Genomic DNA, 18,741 nt, shown 5'->3' with positions numbered 1-18,741 from the left:
GGCGACAAAACTGACTGTAATAATTATCGAGGCATTTCTCTTTTGTCAACATCCTATAAAATCCTTTCAAATATTCTGTTAGCAAGATTGACCCCATACGCAGATGAAATTATTGGAGATTATCAGTGCGGATTTAGACGAAATCGATCAACTATCGACCAAATATTTACCATTCGCCAAATACTCGAAAAGAAGTGGGAATACGATACCCCGGTACATCAACTATTTATTGATTTTAGAAAGGTTTACGACTCGGTTAGGAGAGAAACATTATACAACGTTCTTACAGAACTTTGAATACCGAGAAAGCTAATTAGATTAATTAGGATATGTTTAAGTGAATCCCAAAGTAAAGTCCGGGTAGGAAAATTTTTGTCCACGAGCTTCCACGTCGAAAATGGTCTGAAACAAAAAGATGCGTTGTCGCCATTATTATTTAACTTTGTGCTGGAATACGCCATAAGGAAAATCAAAGATAGCAACCAGGGCCTAGAGTTGAACGGCATTCACCAGGTTATGGCATATGCTGATGATGTAAATTTAATAGGGGAGGATAGGAGAACAGTAGAAATAAATGCAGAGATCTTATTAAGCGCTTGCAGGGACATGGGTTTAGAAGTAAATGCAGAGAAAACTAAATACATGGAAGTGCGTCGGGACCGTAATAAGGCAAATTGTGAAGGCGTTAAAATATTAAATAATGCTTTTGATAAAGTGGATACTTTCAAATATTTAGGATCAATATTAACAGACGAAAATCATATTCATGAAGAAATTAAATGTCGACTAAAAGCAGGGAATTCGTGTTACTACTCGGTTCAAAATCTCTTGTCGTCGCGAATTCTGTCGAGGAATTTGAAGCTTAAAATATATAAAACGATAATCATGCCCGTTGTTCTGTATGGTTGCGAAACATGGTCGCTTACTCTGGAAAGAACATAGACTGAAAGTATTTGAGAACAGGATCCTGAGAAGAATATTCGGACCCAAGAGGAGCGAGAATGGGGAATGGTGGAAGCTTCATAACGAGGAACTACACAGTTTATACGGTTTACCCAACATTGTTAGGGTCGTCAAGTCTAGGAGGCTTAGGTGGGCAGGTCATGTAGCTAGAATGGAAGAAAGTAGAAACGCTTTCAAAGTCTTTACTGGTAGACCCATAGGAAAACAACCATTAGGAAGACCTAGGCGCAGATGGGAGGATAATATTAAGATGGATCTCGCAGAGATTGGAATACAAAGTAGAAACTGGATGCAATTAGCTAAGGATAGAAGTCAGTGGAGAGCTTTTGTGAACGCGGCACTGAACTCCGGGTTCCATAGGCCATAGAAAAATGAAATGAAATTTTGAGTTTTACGTCCCACGGTTATGCCATAGGCCATAGAGTTAGTTAGTTAGTTTATTATTATTATTATTATTATTATTATTATTATTATTATTATTATTATTATTATTATTATTATACACGTACTTTGGAACTTGCACGGCAAAATTACTGAAATATATGTTTATTTCTATAATTTTTTCCTGGATTGTATGCATTTCCTTTATTAGTCAGCACTAATTTCCTTCTAGGCCGTCGAATAAATGAATTTCGTTGTGCAGTTTGTTTCGTTCCGAAGATCAGGGCTAAAGAAAGTAATATTTGGCTTGCAATTTTAGATGAAATCATAGTATAGGGGTAACGTAATGGCATTATCAATAATATACTATATCTAACATAGTTTCAAATCCTGTTCACGCCTAATTTATTTTTTTACAAAAAGATTCCGGAGCATCGACTCATCATACTGGACAAGCAATACATAGGCATGTTGAAGCAAACACCTGTATCATGATAGAAACTATTTACGAATGTAAGTTGAGAAAGGACAAGGAAATTATCAGGACATTCCAAAGACGTCATTGATCTTCAGTATACACATTTCGTGTTATCGTTCTGAAAAAGAAACACTACACCATTCGTCAAACAAAGTTTGGGTAAGGGAATCGGTGGTGTAGTAGTAACGTGTCAGACTTGCAAATGGAAAATCTTGGCTCGATTTCCCATCAGATAGTATGATTTTTTCGCGTAAGATGGCTCCAAACAGAGATTCGTGTTCTGGTGGAGAACTTACAAGGCATCAGTGGTGATAGTTTGAGAAAATAGTGTGTGTGTTCTATAACATACACTGCAATAGTAAGAATGCTTCATATTTATATTCGTCTTGTCCGTCTCTCTCTTTTTCTTGATGTTTCCCAATCATATCTTTGCATCTTTCACATCTCTTGCTCTCTCCCTCTCACACATAAGTTCACTTCATATTCCAAAGTTAAAACGGAGCAGAAGTCCGATATACCTGGTCTGAGAAATCTAATTAACTGCTAACTTTGGCGTCATGTTGTTCGTGCTCTGGGTATAATATCAACGATCTTAGTCATCTCTGACAGAAATAATGTTTAAACGCAAGGGCATAAATAAAATGTATTTTTTATCCTCTGGGTTACGGAGTCTGAGTCGAATTATGGGGTCACTACGAATTTAAATTCCTCCATCCAGTGGTGGTCTATAACCTAATAAACATCATACGACTGACACGATGATGCGTTTGAGCTCTTTCCATGTTCTTTTTATCTGTGCAAAATTACATTATATTTGGAAAAGATGAAATCATTGCTGGATGTTCGGAACAAAAAATCTCTTCGGAAAAGAGTACAAAATGGTACCTCTTTGGTTATTTGAAGATGAAATTTTATTTATACTAGTTCGATACAATATTTGTTCCCATACTATAATTCAATGTGTTTTTTTTTCACGTTGAAATTTGAAAGATGCTACTTCTATGAGAAACATAAACTCTTCCTTTCCAACATTTGTAGCTTTTCATTACGATACAGTTTGGAATTTTAATATAGGTTATATCTGATAGACATCTAACAATAAAATATCACTTTTCAATGTTCTCTTTTGATTCTTTTCCTTTTCTTTTCTTTTCGTTTTTTTGTTCAATTTGCATTATCAGTCTGAAATGGAGCATATCTCCATGACCAACGCCATCTACTGGGTATATTAGAATGTATTTTCGATCATTACGTCAAATGAACATTATCGAATGCAACCGAACGACGCGGAAACAAAGCGTGTATGTTAAACCTTTGACATTATCCTAGATGTGTCTCGGTTATCTAAAGTTCTACTTGAAATTGAACTATCCAGAGTAACATAATAAATATTATAGGATCGTCTATATATTCGGAAAATATGTAAAAACAAACGTTATTTCTATATTACTCTTGAATTTCTGGTAAGGAAACTTTACAATGTTAGGTTCTTTTCTTACTACGTTTGAATCCCACATTTTTATCCGTTCTCCGGTTACTTTTTTTCTTCTCCTCTCCTCTTCTCTCTCTCTCTCTCTCTCTCTACCTCATTTCTGAATCTCTGTGTAATAGACATTCATTGGTTTCAATTTTTCATTGTCGGTGTTTCACTTTCTCCCTACATCAACCTATGAATCTTGTTTCGTCTCGGGTTTTTTATTTTGTTTTTCCTACACTAATACATGTATAGTTTGGAATAAGAATTGCGCTAATATTGATATTTAATTTTAGTGTGGGAGAGAAGAAAAGAGTTGAGTGAAGGTTCTCTTTACCTGACACGATTATGTGATAAGAAGGCTTTATCTGGTGGCCTAGCTGCACGGCTTTAGCTGTCGCAATATTTTTGGATCGCAGTGTACCATTTACATTTCCCTATTGTATCCTTGAAGTGAGAAATTTTGAGAGAAATATTTTTCTCTCAATTATTTAATTTTTTAGTTCCTTTGGAACCCCGTGAAAACGCAGACATCTTAATATCAACTGAAAAATACTATATTTGTGTACCAAATTTCAAGTTTCTATCTTGAATAGTAAGGACAGAAAAAGTATTTAACTTATCAATAATCACCGCAGTGCCCCAGACTGCCAGAAAAGACCCTGATGGAGAAAAAAATTTCTGAGACATCCGTGTTCATTCTAGGATCATGGTTCGCCATCATTCTCTGGTGAATGGAACTATCTTTCAAACGATAACTTTACATGTCTCTATCATGTATCTAAAGAGCAAAAATCGCGAAGAAAAACATTTTTCGTTAAAATAACCTTTTAAATTTTTGCCCCTCTGGACCCCCTGTTTTAACACAGAGATCTGAAAGAAATATGATAAATACTATTCGGTGGAATAAATATTTGTCCAAATTTCGATCTTCTAGGTGCAAAACTAAGCCTGCTAAAAATAATATACCCATAATACCCACATTCCCGTATAAAACAGGATCTTGTGTTTGCAATTTCCTCAAGACATCCCTATTTATCTTAGGTTCATGGGTCGTACATAATTCTCTTCAGAATAGAACTGGCTTTCAAACGATAGCATTCACATGTCTCCATCGTGTATCTAAGGAGTGAGCATCGCGAAAAAAGAATTTTGGTAAAAAACATTTTTTTTATCTTTTTGCCCCTATGGACCCGCAGTATGCCCCTACGGAAACACACAATGCAACTGCTGTGTGGCATACTCACTCCCTAAGGTTAGTCACGCGACAGTGTAAGTACCAGAATGTGTCGGTGGCCTTGGCCTTGAAAACATTCAACTTCAAAGCTGCTCGCTGTTCTCACATAGCATGTGCCAAACACTTCTCAGGGAGTCCCTTTCCAGCACAGTAAATGGGCGAAAAAAAGAAATAAAAAAGAAAGAATACGGAAAACTGTTCCTTATGCAAAGAGTGTTTGAAAACATTTCAAAAGGTGTGCTATGACTATAATCAGTTAATTTGCAATAACCGATATCGCAGAATTATCCAGAAATGTTTGATAGGGAGCAGCTGTGAAAAATAATTTTGAGACATTACTTGATATGTGGTTGGCTAACGAAAAATATGAACTGGAGTGCTTCATATTACGTATTTATCACCCTTGTTTAGGCAGCATTGAGTTAAGCCATGTTCAACACGAAAGAATCTAGGATTGCCATAAAATCTTTTTATTACCATCTTTTTATTATTGCACTATTTTATTTTATTATTGTCATTATTTTTCTTATATTAGATTATGTAAAGTAAACTATTTTTAATTTAATTTTATATTAACATAATTTATAGTAACTCTTTACTAATATCGTTATTTTTATACTGCATAAGTACTATCGTGGGGTCAGACTTAACACTATTATTTGTTTTCTAATTAATATATGTTAATATGTGTTACCATTGGCATTTGATTGTGGACCGTTTACTAGCATTATACTTTAATGGATTTAGCTAGTTTTGGGGACAAAAGATATTTTCAAAATATTTTTTGACTAGTTGTCTTTTGGTAATAAATTATTACAAAGCGAAACAACATGGTTAAATGAAATAAAGTTTTTTGTTATCAGAAAATAAAGTATGGAAATAATCTTATTTTCATGTAAGGAAAGCATTTAATTATTAGTGCTGAGAAAATGTAACTTGTCATTTAAAAAAACTGCAATTGATTCTTTTGTGTTTGATGATTTGCTTGGCTACAGGCCCGTATCCACAGGGGAACTAGAGGGCCGGGGCCCCAAATCTTCTACTTTTCCTCCTAACAGGTACGTACGCAGGAATTTATTTCGGGAGGGACCTAAAGCGTTTTGCAGGGGTCCAAATACAATTTGAGGCTAAATTATATGAACATTTCTAAAATTGCCCCTAAAAGTAGACTACATATAAAAGAAAGTCGGGATTTCGGAGGGCGGACACCCAGGACCCACCCCTGCGTACGCCCCTGCCCGCTTTAATATTCACGGTAGGCTTGCAAATGAACTACTATAATATAATGATGAACTATAATATGGTTGGATCGCCCCCTAACTTCTACCGCCCCAATCATATTTTGGGCTGGTTACGGGTACCTACTTGCCTACTTATCAATACACACAATGATTAGTCTTAAGGGCTCGTTCACATATTACGTAACGCTATTTTTGACCAATTTTTATGCGCTCCCTCCCCGTCATGACACTTCGCAATGCTACGCTGAACCCCTCCCCCCTTCGTTACGTAACACTTTCTGATTTTTTCTTCACTAATTTTGCTTATTTCGGGAGTTATTATAATAAATTCTCTTTTTAATAGCAGAAATTTTATTACAAAATGGTTTTATTCGGAATATATTTGTAGTGTTTTTCGCCAATAAGTTCAACGTACCGGTACGTATTAGAAAATGGTAGGATGGTAATAATATTTTAACCCCATAAGATTGTTAATTAATAGTCCTAATTATTTAAAACTGCATACAGTCGTTTCCCAAGAAAATCACACCTATCCTTTTCGGTCAGATGATGACTATGAGGAAATACTGACAAAGAAGATGAAGGTGGATTAGGATCTAAAGAACTAACATCGATCTCTTTTTCAGAAATCCAGGATGCTTCGTGTATTTGAAGTTCGCCAGTTTCGACGATGCAAAGATCCCTTCCTAGTCGATCACAGATTCAGAGTGGCTGCGCATGTGAAGAAGCAGGGCATCTCGTTTGTGAACAAGTTTTCGAGCATCTTTTCTGGACTTCGGACTTCAGTTTACCTCTTTTCATATTCTTCTTGTCCTAAATCAGTGTGAGATGAGAATAACTCAATTTCTTCATAAATATTCAAATTCGAAAATAAAAAAAATAGTACGAGATAATATCCGACGAATTAAGTTTCTTAATATCTTATTTTGATCTAAAAGTCCTGGATCGTTCCATCGCGGAAAATATAATTTCACGAAAAAGAATTTCTGCTGTTTGCCATGCAAAACCCCTCTGAAGAATAGAGTGAGTAATGATTCAAATCAAACGTTTCAGACAACATTCTCAGAAAAAGGAATACGAGTGGGAACATGAGGGCATTTCCAGGCGGTGGTTACGGTCACTAACAACTAACTCCGGAAAAGCGTGCTCCCAAAATCCAATGCTGCGATAGCCGCAAAACGGAGTTTTATTTTATTGTAATACATGCAGGATTCGCCACCATTTACGCTGGTGTCTAGTGCGTCTTCGAATCTCTTCTGTATGATTGAATTTATATAGGCTATAGTTCGCAAATTTCCAAAACAATAGAAATATTTATTTATCTATATCCATATATATATATATATATATATATATATATATATATATATATATATATATATATATATATATATATATATATATATATAAATGAAAGTGACTATGTTTGTAACTTAATAACTCTTAACCACCCGACCGATCTCGTTAAAATTTTCAACATAGATGAAGTTCTGAACTGGGTTGTTTTTTTATCATTTCACTTTGAACATCCAACTTGGGGGAGGGGGTATATAAAAATGATTGAAAATGAACGATGTTAGTGTCAAATGCATAGTTTTCGGGGTATCTGAGATAAACAGTAACACTTTCGATACAGTTTAAGTCCAAATTCACCGCGCAACTTGGGTAAAGGAGAGGATGCATATACAAAATATTCGAAAATGTGCGATATTAGAGTCGAGAACATGGTGTTTGGGTTCGCTGAGATGAAAAGTGACACTTTCGATGCCTTTTAAATTAAGTTTTTGCCAAGGGGGAAGGGGAGATATATAAAAATGAACGAATATGACCGATATTTCTGAAGTCTCATCTCTGATGTCTTCTTGGTTCATTGGAAAGATGGCTATTTAAGCATGCAACGTCCAATATTCTGTAAGAATTGCAAGAAACCACGTTCTGCAAAATCTGCCAGTTCCGAGTTCTGCACACATCTCTAGAACACTCCCCAAGAATCCCACAGAAAAAATGTAATGCAGGAAACGTATAGCGCAAGTACTATCCTGGGGAAAACTTTGATCCCAGAGGTCCGAAACCATCGAAACAACAAAGCGCATGGGCACGAACAACAATTCGCTACGAGATCTGAAGATCAACTGAAAAATGCAACCGTTAAGTTTTACGACCCATGCTGGCTAGGCTAAAGGAGGCGCTGATAATGAGAAATGAATGAAATGGTGGAATGAAGAAAGTGGGGCGAAACTGGAAAACCCCGAGAAAACCCACGCATATTATGTTTATCCAGCACGAGGTTAACTTTGTGCGGGATGGGATCAAACCCAGGACCCCATGAATCAGAGATGAATACTCTACCACTGAGCCACCGCGGCCCCCTAGCAAGGTCAACTGAGAATAGATGACTGATGCCTCAGTGAAAGAACAAATATATATATTGTCAATAGCTAGAAATGTGTTTGCTGAGGTCAAATTTCACCCCACGATAGTAGTTACGAGTTCAGTATGTAGTGATAACTTCGGAAGAAGATAAGTAATAACTTACATTTCTTAATAAAAATAACTTTGCATACTGTTAGTATATATATATATATAAGGGCCATCCGGAAAGTGGTACCCGTTTGCGCCGCATGAAGCGCTGACGACTCGGGGAGCCGCTGGGCAAGGTCAGACCTCGTCAGTGGCTTGTCTGCCTGCTCTGTGAGAGGTTGTGTAACGCTAGCAGTGCGTGTGTTGTGTTTGTGCTCGTTTATACTGATTAAATGAATTGAGAATCCCGCCAGTTGTGAAGTGAGGGCAGTGATTAAATTTCTTAATGCTTGAAACGTTAGACCTTGTGAAATTCATCGCCAATTAAAGGAAGTTTATGGACACAATGTGATGGACGAGTCATCTGTTCGTCGCTGGTGTCGCAACTTCAACCTGGGGAGGGGGAGTACACACGACGAGGAGCATTCAGGGAGACCATCTGTCACTACAGACGAACTACTGATGTCAGTAGACGAATCCGTGAGGAACGATCGGCGCGTCACAATTAATGAACTCTGTGAACATTTTCCTAATGTGTCTCGAACAAATGTTCATGAAATTGTCAAAGACCATTTGCATTATTCAAAAATCTCTGGAAGGTGGGTCCCTCGCATGGTCACAGATGAGCACAAAACCAAGCGTATGGCTGCAGCACTGACGTGTCTGGGAAGTTATTCCGATGAAGGAGTCTCTTTCCTGAATCCCATCATTACAGGGGACGAAACATAGGGTTTGTTATGCATCACCTGAGTCCATGGAGTGGCATCACGCTCATTCACCAACCAAACCAAAAAAATCAAGACAGTTCCGTCCACAAGGCATATTCTAGGATATTCTAGGATCGACGAGGTGTACTGCTCATTGTTTTTAGGGCCGGTGGAGACACAATTAATGGTAATGCGTATTGTGAAACATTAAAGAAAGTACGGCGGGCAATACAAAATCGACGGCGAGGTCTGTTGTCTACAGGCGTTATTCTTCTTCATGAAAATGCCAGGCCACATGCAGCTGCAGAAACACAACAACAATTCAAGTGGGAAACCTTCGACCATCCACCGTATAGCCCGGACTTGGCTCCTTCGGATTTTCATCTCTTTACGAAGCTTAAAGACTTTCTGGCGGAATTCATATTGAGCACGATATGAGACAATGTTCATTTCATATTTTCCAGTGCGCGTGGTTGAATAAACGATGGGTGAATATAGTACTGTGAAAATTCTGGTAATTCGAGAAATGCGGTAGAGGGAATTTCGAAGCTCTAGGCCCAAGAGCCAGCTCTGTAATCATCACTGACTGTCATTTCAATGATGTGTTTTATGGCCTTATGTCCGTGTTACCATCCTTTCCCTCTCCCTCCAACTGGATACTTGATACTTTTACTATTTCAAAGTTTTGTGCTAGTTTTCTGCCGAAACCTTGAGCTTTGAACTCTCATCGGTTTCGAGTTAGTTAATTATTTAAGTTTAGGATTTCATTTCTGCATCGACATTATATGAGACGTAGACTCAAAGCTTATGATGAAACTCAAACACAGTAATCGTCCAAATTTTGTAAGAGATTCCCACTGGGAATCGAACGTGCAACTACGTGCACGAAAGGCGCGCGTGCTAGGTACTAGAACACCGGAAAATGCATCACCATTTTTTAGTCTCTTCAAAATTAAGTTGTATTGACATCTTACAAGTTGTATGTACTTACATTATAAGAAACAAACATAAGTTAAAATTATAAGAAAATCTTAATAAAATCTTTATAAACGTTTAAGAATATGTCGAAAAGGCCGGAAATTTCTCAATTTCTTTCCCTCCCATGTCGTGGTGCTATTTAAAAGTATACTTTAAAATAATAATATTAATAAAAACTCTACAGTCGCACCTACAACATTGGATGGCAAATCGTCTAGTTTTTCTTAATGCATAAGTGTACATTAATTAAATTCAAAAGTTGCATTCTAACTTCTTTTTCAATTGTATCAAATGTACAAATATTAGTCTTAGCAAGGAGAACTATGGATTTGCCTTTAATATCAGTCATTTTCGATTACTTTTAAAATGACTTGAAGGGCATGGAGTTTTTATCCATATCAGCGACTCACCCGAAAACTATGGATTCAACACGAATATTGATCATTGCAATTATTTTAAAATGTCAGCTCTCCCATCCCCACTCCTTGGGATGCTAGGGGTTCCTTACCCTCCCGCATATTTGTTTCCGGATTGTAAGACATATCAAGTTTAGTTGGAATTAAGTCGAGTGTTACATAAATATGTAGGAATTTTTTTTTAAAGTAAATGGAGGTGATTCTTGAACTGGAAGTCAAAGAAATCAACGACTTTCGGTTTAAGATTGATCACTGTACAGCAAAAGACGTTAGTTGAAAACTAGAAGCTGTTTCTGAAAATCAATTAAGCGTCCTAAGAATGCGTATTATCTCTGTTCTTAACCTACAAGTAAAACAGGAAGTGGTAGCGATTAACTATTTCCTGTTTTTAACGTTGATTGCTAAGGAAGAAAAATTGTAATAGATAACAAAATGCTGTTTCCCATAATCGATTAATCATCCGTTCTCATCTCCATCCTTAACCCTATACTAAAACCGGAGGTGGTAGACATCAACCCTTTCTGGTTTTAACGTTGATCACCGCAGAGGGGAAACCGTAACCCGGTTTTCTACAATCGACTAAGAATACGCTTTATCTTCATTCTTTACCCTCTACTAAAACTGGAACTGGTAGATATCAACCTCTATAGGGAAGTAGGTAGCAAGACGCAGTTTTCTCTAATCAATTAAGCACCCCAAGAATATGATTGTGTCACCAATCCAGTCCCTCTACTAACACCGGGAGTGATATGAATCTACTATCACTTCCTATTTCATTATTAATTAAGAAAATGTTGTGTGAGCCTCCTTAATGTCTTCATGAGAGTTTATTCAATACGAGTCTTCGTATTGCTAAAGGCTTTGCCCACAACGTTAAACTGATCCCCCAAAACAGCTTCTACCTATCTCCCTATGTAGATTAATTTGAAACTGGAAATAATAGTTAATTTCTACTGCTTCCGGTTTTACTCTAGTATGTTAATGGTGAAGATGAAAGGATCCAGAGCACAGTAAAACTAGTTAGGCCACTGGGCATATCTCCTTCCTTCTCTTCTCTCTACATTATATCTGGAGATGTATGTTCTGACTAGTAGGCTACAGTACCGATTTTAAAAAGTAAGAGGATATATGCTATCAATGATAAATGTCATGACTTTTAACATATATAGGACAATAAATCGAAAAACTCTATACGACTTTCCTCCCCGTTCGAAAAAAATCCTGCGGCCGTTAGTGATTATCATGTTGGATAATTACTGTATTATATTGTGCTTTACGCGGAATAGATACTTTTGTGTTTTATTTATTAATAAGAACCTTATTTACATTTATTACAGGCCTTGCTTCACAACAGCGAAACATATTCACGTTCAGCATATTCAGTTTCCATTCTGAAATAAGGACAGTGAGAGGAATGAAATGATCCACGCATATATTTTGGACTTAGAAAAGTGTCGCGCGAAGATGTCGTGTTAAATTCCTGAAGATTGAAAAGCGCTAGTAGCAGTTGTTAGCAGTTATTAAGTTAACATATAAGAGAATAAATTGAAAAACTGAGAATACGAATCTTTTCAGAGATGACAGTATACTGATGTTTCAAATCTTTGCTTTTACATCACAGTTACCACGTAACAGTTACTAACAGTTACCTACGTAATTCCGTAGTCAAAATAAAAACTTCAAAATTAATCACAATTTCTATTGCAACTATCCCTTCCTTGGAGTACTGTGCGCGCTCACATACCCGTCACGGCGATGTAAAGGCACTTTTGGCGACGAGGATATAATTCATGGCTGCGTAAAACTTCAATAGGATCTACAAAGAGTTCAAATTTGGTGTGGTAGGAATAAATTAGTCCGTAATGTGTCCAAATGCAAATCTGTATTTTTCACGAAAAAATAAAATAAAATTAATTATTTCCACAATAAGTGGCACTTCCATATACCCCAAATACTATAAAAGTCTAGGAGGTATTTGAAACCATTGTATTTTTGATCAACCGTTGAAGCAATAACGAGTAGTGCGTATAGAAAGTACTGGTGGGCACAAAAAACGGTTTTTCGGTTTTTAGAAAAACCTAAACCGTATTTTGTAATTAAAAAACGGTTTCGGTTTTCTCCGAAACCTGTTAACAGTTTTCTCCAAAACCGGTTCGGTTTTTACCTGATCCGTTTTCGGTTTTCTTCAATAGCGATTCCGTTTTTTTTTCAAAATTTGTTCTATTTCTGACCAGAATGGTGTTTCGCTGTTCTCCGGAAACTGAATCCATTTCCACAGAATTAGTTTTGTGGTTTTCGAAAAGTTTTCACCGAAACCGAATTTTGAAGAAAACGGAACCGGTTTTGGAGAAACCGAAACCGGTTTCTGTGAAAAACCGAACCTCTTTTTGGAGAAAACCAAAATGCGTTTTTCGGGTTTCGGTTTTCATAGAAACCGGTTCTCGGTTTTTATAAAAACCGGTTTTGCCCATCCCTAATAGAAATCTAGTTTTAATGTATATGATAGGGCACGATCTCCACAAAGCATCAACATTTATGAAGTTCTGTGTTTCGTATGTAAGTTAAAAATTAGAACACTGTTGTACTGCTTTCTCTCCAAATGTCACTAATACATTGATACAATAGAAAATATACAGTTTTAGTTTTTTTTTAAATGCTTGCATATAAGAAAAAATTTTCTACCCAATGTATATCTCCTCTTGAGGCCTTAGCAACGAATTTTAGTTTTCACACATTAGAAAAAAAGGAGGTGTGTTCATGATCAGTTGTTCTTACAGAAATTAATAAATATTAAAGTTTTTTTGTCCAGAATAGTTTCAGAAGTATTATTACATGTCCTAATAGGTATTGCTACAACAGCTAAAAGTAGGAGATTCTATTGTACAATAGCAACAACTAACAAATCACATACGTTTTCTCTGTGGAGACTATGTGCTTCAGATAACGAAATGATTAGATTTCATGTAGTAAATGTATTGAGTGTGTACGAAAGCAAGATCGAAACAGTTTTCAGCCCAAAACTTCTGCATAATTAAACAACTTATATTCCTGTACGTAAAACATCGTATATTAGATAATTATGTACACAACAAAATCGGGCATTAAGCTTGTTGTGTTGTCCTTATGAAGTACATTAATGTTAGGTAGCCGTGATTTGATCATTATTACAGTATAAGAATTAACATTACTTTAAAAAATGATTTACCAACATAATCTGAACTCCTTGAATTTTGTTGATTGGTCTACCCGGCGCTCTCTGCGTTCGCGAAGCCCGGGGCGTTCCACCTGGTCGACTCACCCACGGGACGGCTCTGATTGAAAACGTTGCCTATATAACGAGTGCAATTAATTCTTAATACAGATATATAACAAATGCATAATACTTTTGTGAGTTTTGTTAAACTGTTCCTAACAATTAATGTAGTTCTTTTTATAGGAAGATATCTTATACTAATTGTATCTATTGTATCTAATTGTATCTATTAGTATCTTATACTAATTGCTACAGGGTTAAGAATTAAGTAAAAAATGAATGTACAAATTTACTTTCTCCTATTTAAATATGTTTCCGTTTATAACCTGCACGCAACTACCAATTAAAGATCGACTTTGTATGATTAATTATATTTTGACTAATTATATTTTCTATCTGGTTGATTCAAAATCTTGCATCTGTACTAAATAGCCCACCCGTTCAATTATTCATTCATTTCTTTGAGTAGTATAAAAATGTATAGAATTCTGAGCTAGTTAAAATGGTATTTCTTCACTTTTCAAATAATACATTTCTCCTGGTTGGTACAAAAATATAGAAAATAATTTAAAATGTCACACAACAACAAAGTAAATCACACAAATTTTAAAATAATTCCCTCCGTTTATTTAATTAGTACAAATTTACTTGGCGGTATAAAAGTGAAAATTTAAAAACAAAATCTTCACTACAAACATTCAAAGTAGTAAAGTTTTTAAAGTAGTAAATTATATTTAAGGAAAATAGACCCACAAAATTTAATATAAACCTTATTGTAGGGGAAGGCGTTGTGTGAACACTTTTAGAGTTTCAAATTTTGGTGCTCATTTTCAGCACTTTTCCCCCAATTTTTGTCTTATTTTGAAATCGCATTTCTTTGCTACCAGATAGGATGCTTTTTAAAGGCGTTACATAATTACAGTAGCTTTTATAGAGTATAATAGGAACATATCAGTTTTGTTCACAAGTTCATTATGGTCATGTACCATTGAACAGACCCTCTTGTACCTTTGAACAAAATGATAATTATGACGTTTATGTGGTAGTAATATAAAAAGAGGCCACACATTTTACTAGTTATAAATTGCAATAAAAGGTTTAGCTATAAAAGTTTAGCAGAATTGAAATTTTAATAAATAAATTAAAAATTGAAGAGGAGTTCTAACAAATTTGTGAACAATAATTTTGAGCACATACAACATAACCTTATGTGTTATATAATAAACGAATACTTAGAAATTACTTAAAATCATGATTAATAACTTTATATTCTAACCTAACCTATATAAAATATATAAATTGTTTTAACTACTTACATTTGTAGTTTTAAACAGCAGAGGTACAAGATGCATTAATGTTCAGATGTACAAGAGAGGCACCATTACGAAAAAAATGTCTCCACTAGCTTAAATATTGAAAAGAAGTTAAAACTTAAAAATATTGCTGTACTCACCAATAATTGTACCCCAATTTTGGATAAAAAAATATCACAAGTTGAGAAAACCGAAGAGCAAGAAACTCAAAAAGTAAGTACAAAAAATCTTCGTTTTGAGGGTGAAAAAATTAAAAGGATCATTACTTTTCAAATGAATTCCAATCACTGCACCTAGATAGCTCTGAATTCGAGTAAAGCACAAGTTCCCAATGGTACATTGATTCAAAGATACCACGCCTTCCCCTGCTAGTTCTTAAGCTAGTTAAAATTTAAACTAAAAGTTCGCATGGTTAGGAGGCAAGAACAGGTTACGACATAGGCATCACTTTTACTACATTAATAGGCTTGATTTCGATAATCATATTATGTCAGTGATTTGTATTACTTTTTTCTGTCGAATATTTTGTCCTCCCACATTATAATTCCATTATATTTTTTGATTGAAACGATTTTTGACATTTTAATTGAATAGTAATTATTACAATCCAGTATTCCTCTTTAATGGGAAGGTTTTTATTCTATAAAATTTTTTCTTTAGTTTTTCCTTTTCCCTAGTATTTAAGACTCGTTATTAGATCCTTCAATATATCGATTACGACAACTCTTACATTGACGTTTCCGAAAGGTGATTATACAGAATTAATTTAAGATCTGATTACTTCTGAATATTGTGAATAGGTAAATAATATTAATAGGTTATTCAGGAAGTAACTTTTTCTTGGATTTAAAGACATTGAAGTAACTTATTAATTTAAGGCTAGATAATTTGTTTTGACTTCGTAAAATGAAATTCTAGATTGAATTAAAATTGGATATAACGATTATTGAACCCATCCAGAATTCGAAATTACGCTTGGCAGTCAACGTGTTAATCTGTTGGTTGTTTACGATTGTGTATATGCGTCAATCTAATGCATTGGTGCATATACACAGCCTACTTTTTGGTTATTTAATAAAATTGTTATGGAAAAATTGAATTGTTCTTGTGTTATTACTTTTTGAATTATTATTTTGATTACTGTGTTCTCTTAGAGGAGGAATATTGGGTTTATTGAATAAATTTAATGAGACGTCACACCACTGGAAGACGGTTGAGGTCTTTCCACTACTAGTTCCGCCTTCCTGTGTTTGCTGGATTGGAATCGGATTTTATTTATTTTTTTTAATCTAAATTCTATGTTCGGTTTTTTCTCAGGGGGACAGGAGCGTTACATTTATAAGCTAAACCGTAAGACCGTCAAACTTTTTTTTGTTAAATAAATTTATTACTTTTGATTGGTAACATTTAATTAGTAAGTTAATTTTTGTTAAATCTTATTGCTTAATCAAAAATTAGAAATCAGATTTCCATCTTTTTTCCAGAAGTAAATGCGAACGGTTTGCATTCGTGTTCGATTAGTCTTTATTGTCTTGTAATATTATATGTATTTAAAACTCTTGGTGTATATTTGACTTTCTCAAAATCGATCTCAGTAGAGATTATGTGAACATTCATATACCGGATGGAGATTACATGCCTGTACATGCTACTGGAGAGTGTGACGTTGATAGGAATTCCAATTTTGGAAATATAGATATGAGTTTAACTCCTTCTTGTAGAGACACCTTCAATATTAGGCAATCTGAGCCTAATTTTTGTAATACTTCTGGTGAAGTTCTCAGGCTTCCAGCTTATCCTTTGGTTTTATCAGAATGCAAATGCTTCTACCAATGGACCTGTATTAAGTGATCAACATCAGGTTTCTTTTGTAGAACCGTTTCCGAGTAATAGATCTTTTAGAGTTTCCCCTGAGAATAAAGTTAATTTTAATGAATCATCAGATAACGTATATATCAACTTAGGAAATTATTATCGTAGAATTTCGCAAATTAGAAATTCGACTCCTACGGTAGATTATAATCGTTCTGACTACTGGAAATTGTCCTGATAGTAGTAATACTGAGAATAATTGTAATTCGGACTTAGATTTAAATCGTTCAGTAAGAAATCTAGAACAGAAATTCATTTTTAAATATACCCACGTGCGTTCAGTGAGTTACCTTGAAGAAAGATTTACTGAGTTGAAAAGGATTGATGGTCAATGTAGCATCAAAATTTATGAAATGTCAGTACAGATCGAAGAGATTTTATTGGAAACGAGCTATTCTTTTGGTATGTTACTATCTATTTTGATTACAAAATGTGAAGGTCCCGTGTTGAGGATAGTGGCATAAGCCATGAATTATAATTAGGATGGGATTCCTTTAGACATAACATGTTGGTCAAATTTATAACACCTGTGGCCGCTCATACTTTGATAAGTGAGAAAGTCTATAGGAAGCAAAGGTTGAATGAGTTCGATAATAGTTATGTAAAGTCTGTAATGATTGCGATGAAAATCTTGTGTGTGAATTATGATGAATCTCAGTTAGTAAATATCATCTTGGACAGTAGAAATCCCAGCATCAAATTTAAGATGTTGAATTATGCTTTTCCGGCAACTAGAGTGGAATTATTAAATATTGTCGAGAATTATGTTCAATGATATCGTAAGGAAATATAATATAATAACTTTTTTGGAACATCTAGGGGGAAAAGCGTCAGCCATGAGTAGTAAAAGTTCGGAATTTAGAGATGGATTTGGAAATTCAAATGAATCTGAAAAGGCAATGCGTAATTGCAAATCGAGATCTGGGAGCAAGACATTTAGTGGTTTAATATTTCCAGGAAGTAGTTTTGTAAATGAAGATCGTTCGGTTGGGAAATTTAGACAGAATTGTCGAAGAATTCCATCATAAGTTGATGGAATGGTAGCAACCTTTGTTTCCGGTAAAGTGAGTGACATCCTAACAAATATTTGCATTGATGGTGGGTCTAGTTTTAATCTTGTTGCAAAAACTTGGTAAGCCGATGCAAGGTAGAACCTTTCATTCAAGAAGTGAAGGCAAGAACTGTAAATGCCCCTTCAGGTCACGAGTTTGTAATGAATGAAGAAATTGTTTTGATCATCAATCTATCTAGTTCTTCCAGACTGTGACTTTTCGGGTTTTTCAAAATTACCTTATGATTGCCTTCTGGGCATGCCATTTCTGCAAGCAACATTGGTTACCTACCAGCAGCGTTTGGTGTAATTCCGGTGTTTCTTTTGAGAAACAGGACGGAAGAGTGAAATATTCCTCTGATCAAGTGGTGAAGGTTGATAACGTAAATGATGTGAATATCTTCAGCGTTGGTGAGAATTCTCGCTCTCCAGTGGATTTAGCCATTGTGTCGACGGTAAAGGAGAACAGCGTAGAGGCAATGAAATAAGATACGTTGACTACTGAATTGGAGTTTGGGAATGATTCTCAATTCCCTATTGCTGATACGCCGTTATCACAGAGAAAGAATAGGAAGAAGAAGAAGAGGACCAAACGGTTGGGTAAAGATGACAATGATGTTAGTATTGAAGAAGATTCTAAAAAGTGAAATGATGTTTTAGATAAAACATAGATGAAGAGCAAGAAGGAAGAAGTGGTCATCAATTTAAAAGATAGTGCGTCGGAGACATTAGACGTACATGTTGAGTTGGCTGAAAAGTTTCATTCATTGTTAAGAAAAAATAAGAAGTACATTTGTGAATCTGTACCTCGTAAATCTGTAAAACCGAAACGATCTCAACAGGTTATTTCGTTCATT

Source organism: Thermobia domestica, chromosome 3 (genome assembly GCF_964235325.1).
Source record: "Thermobia domestica chromosome 3, izTheDome1.hap1.1, whole genome shotgun sequence".
NCBI classification, from domain to species: Eukaryota; Metazoa; Arthropoda; class Insecta; order Zygentoma; family Lepismatidae; genus Thermobia; species Thermobia domestica.
This window is presented reverse-complemented; position numbering follows the sequence as displayed.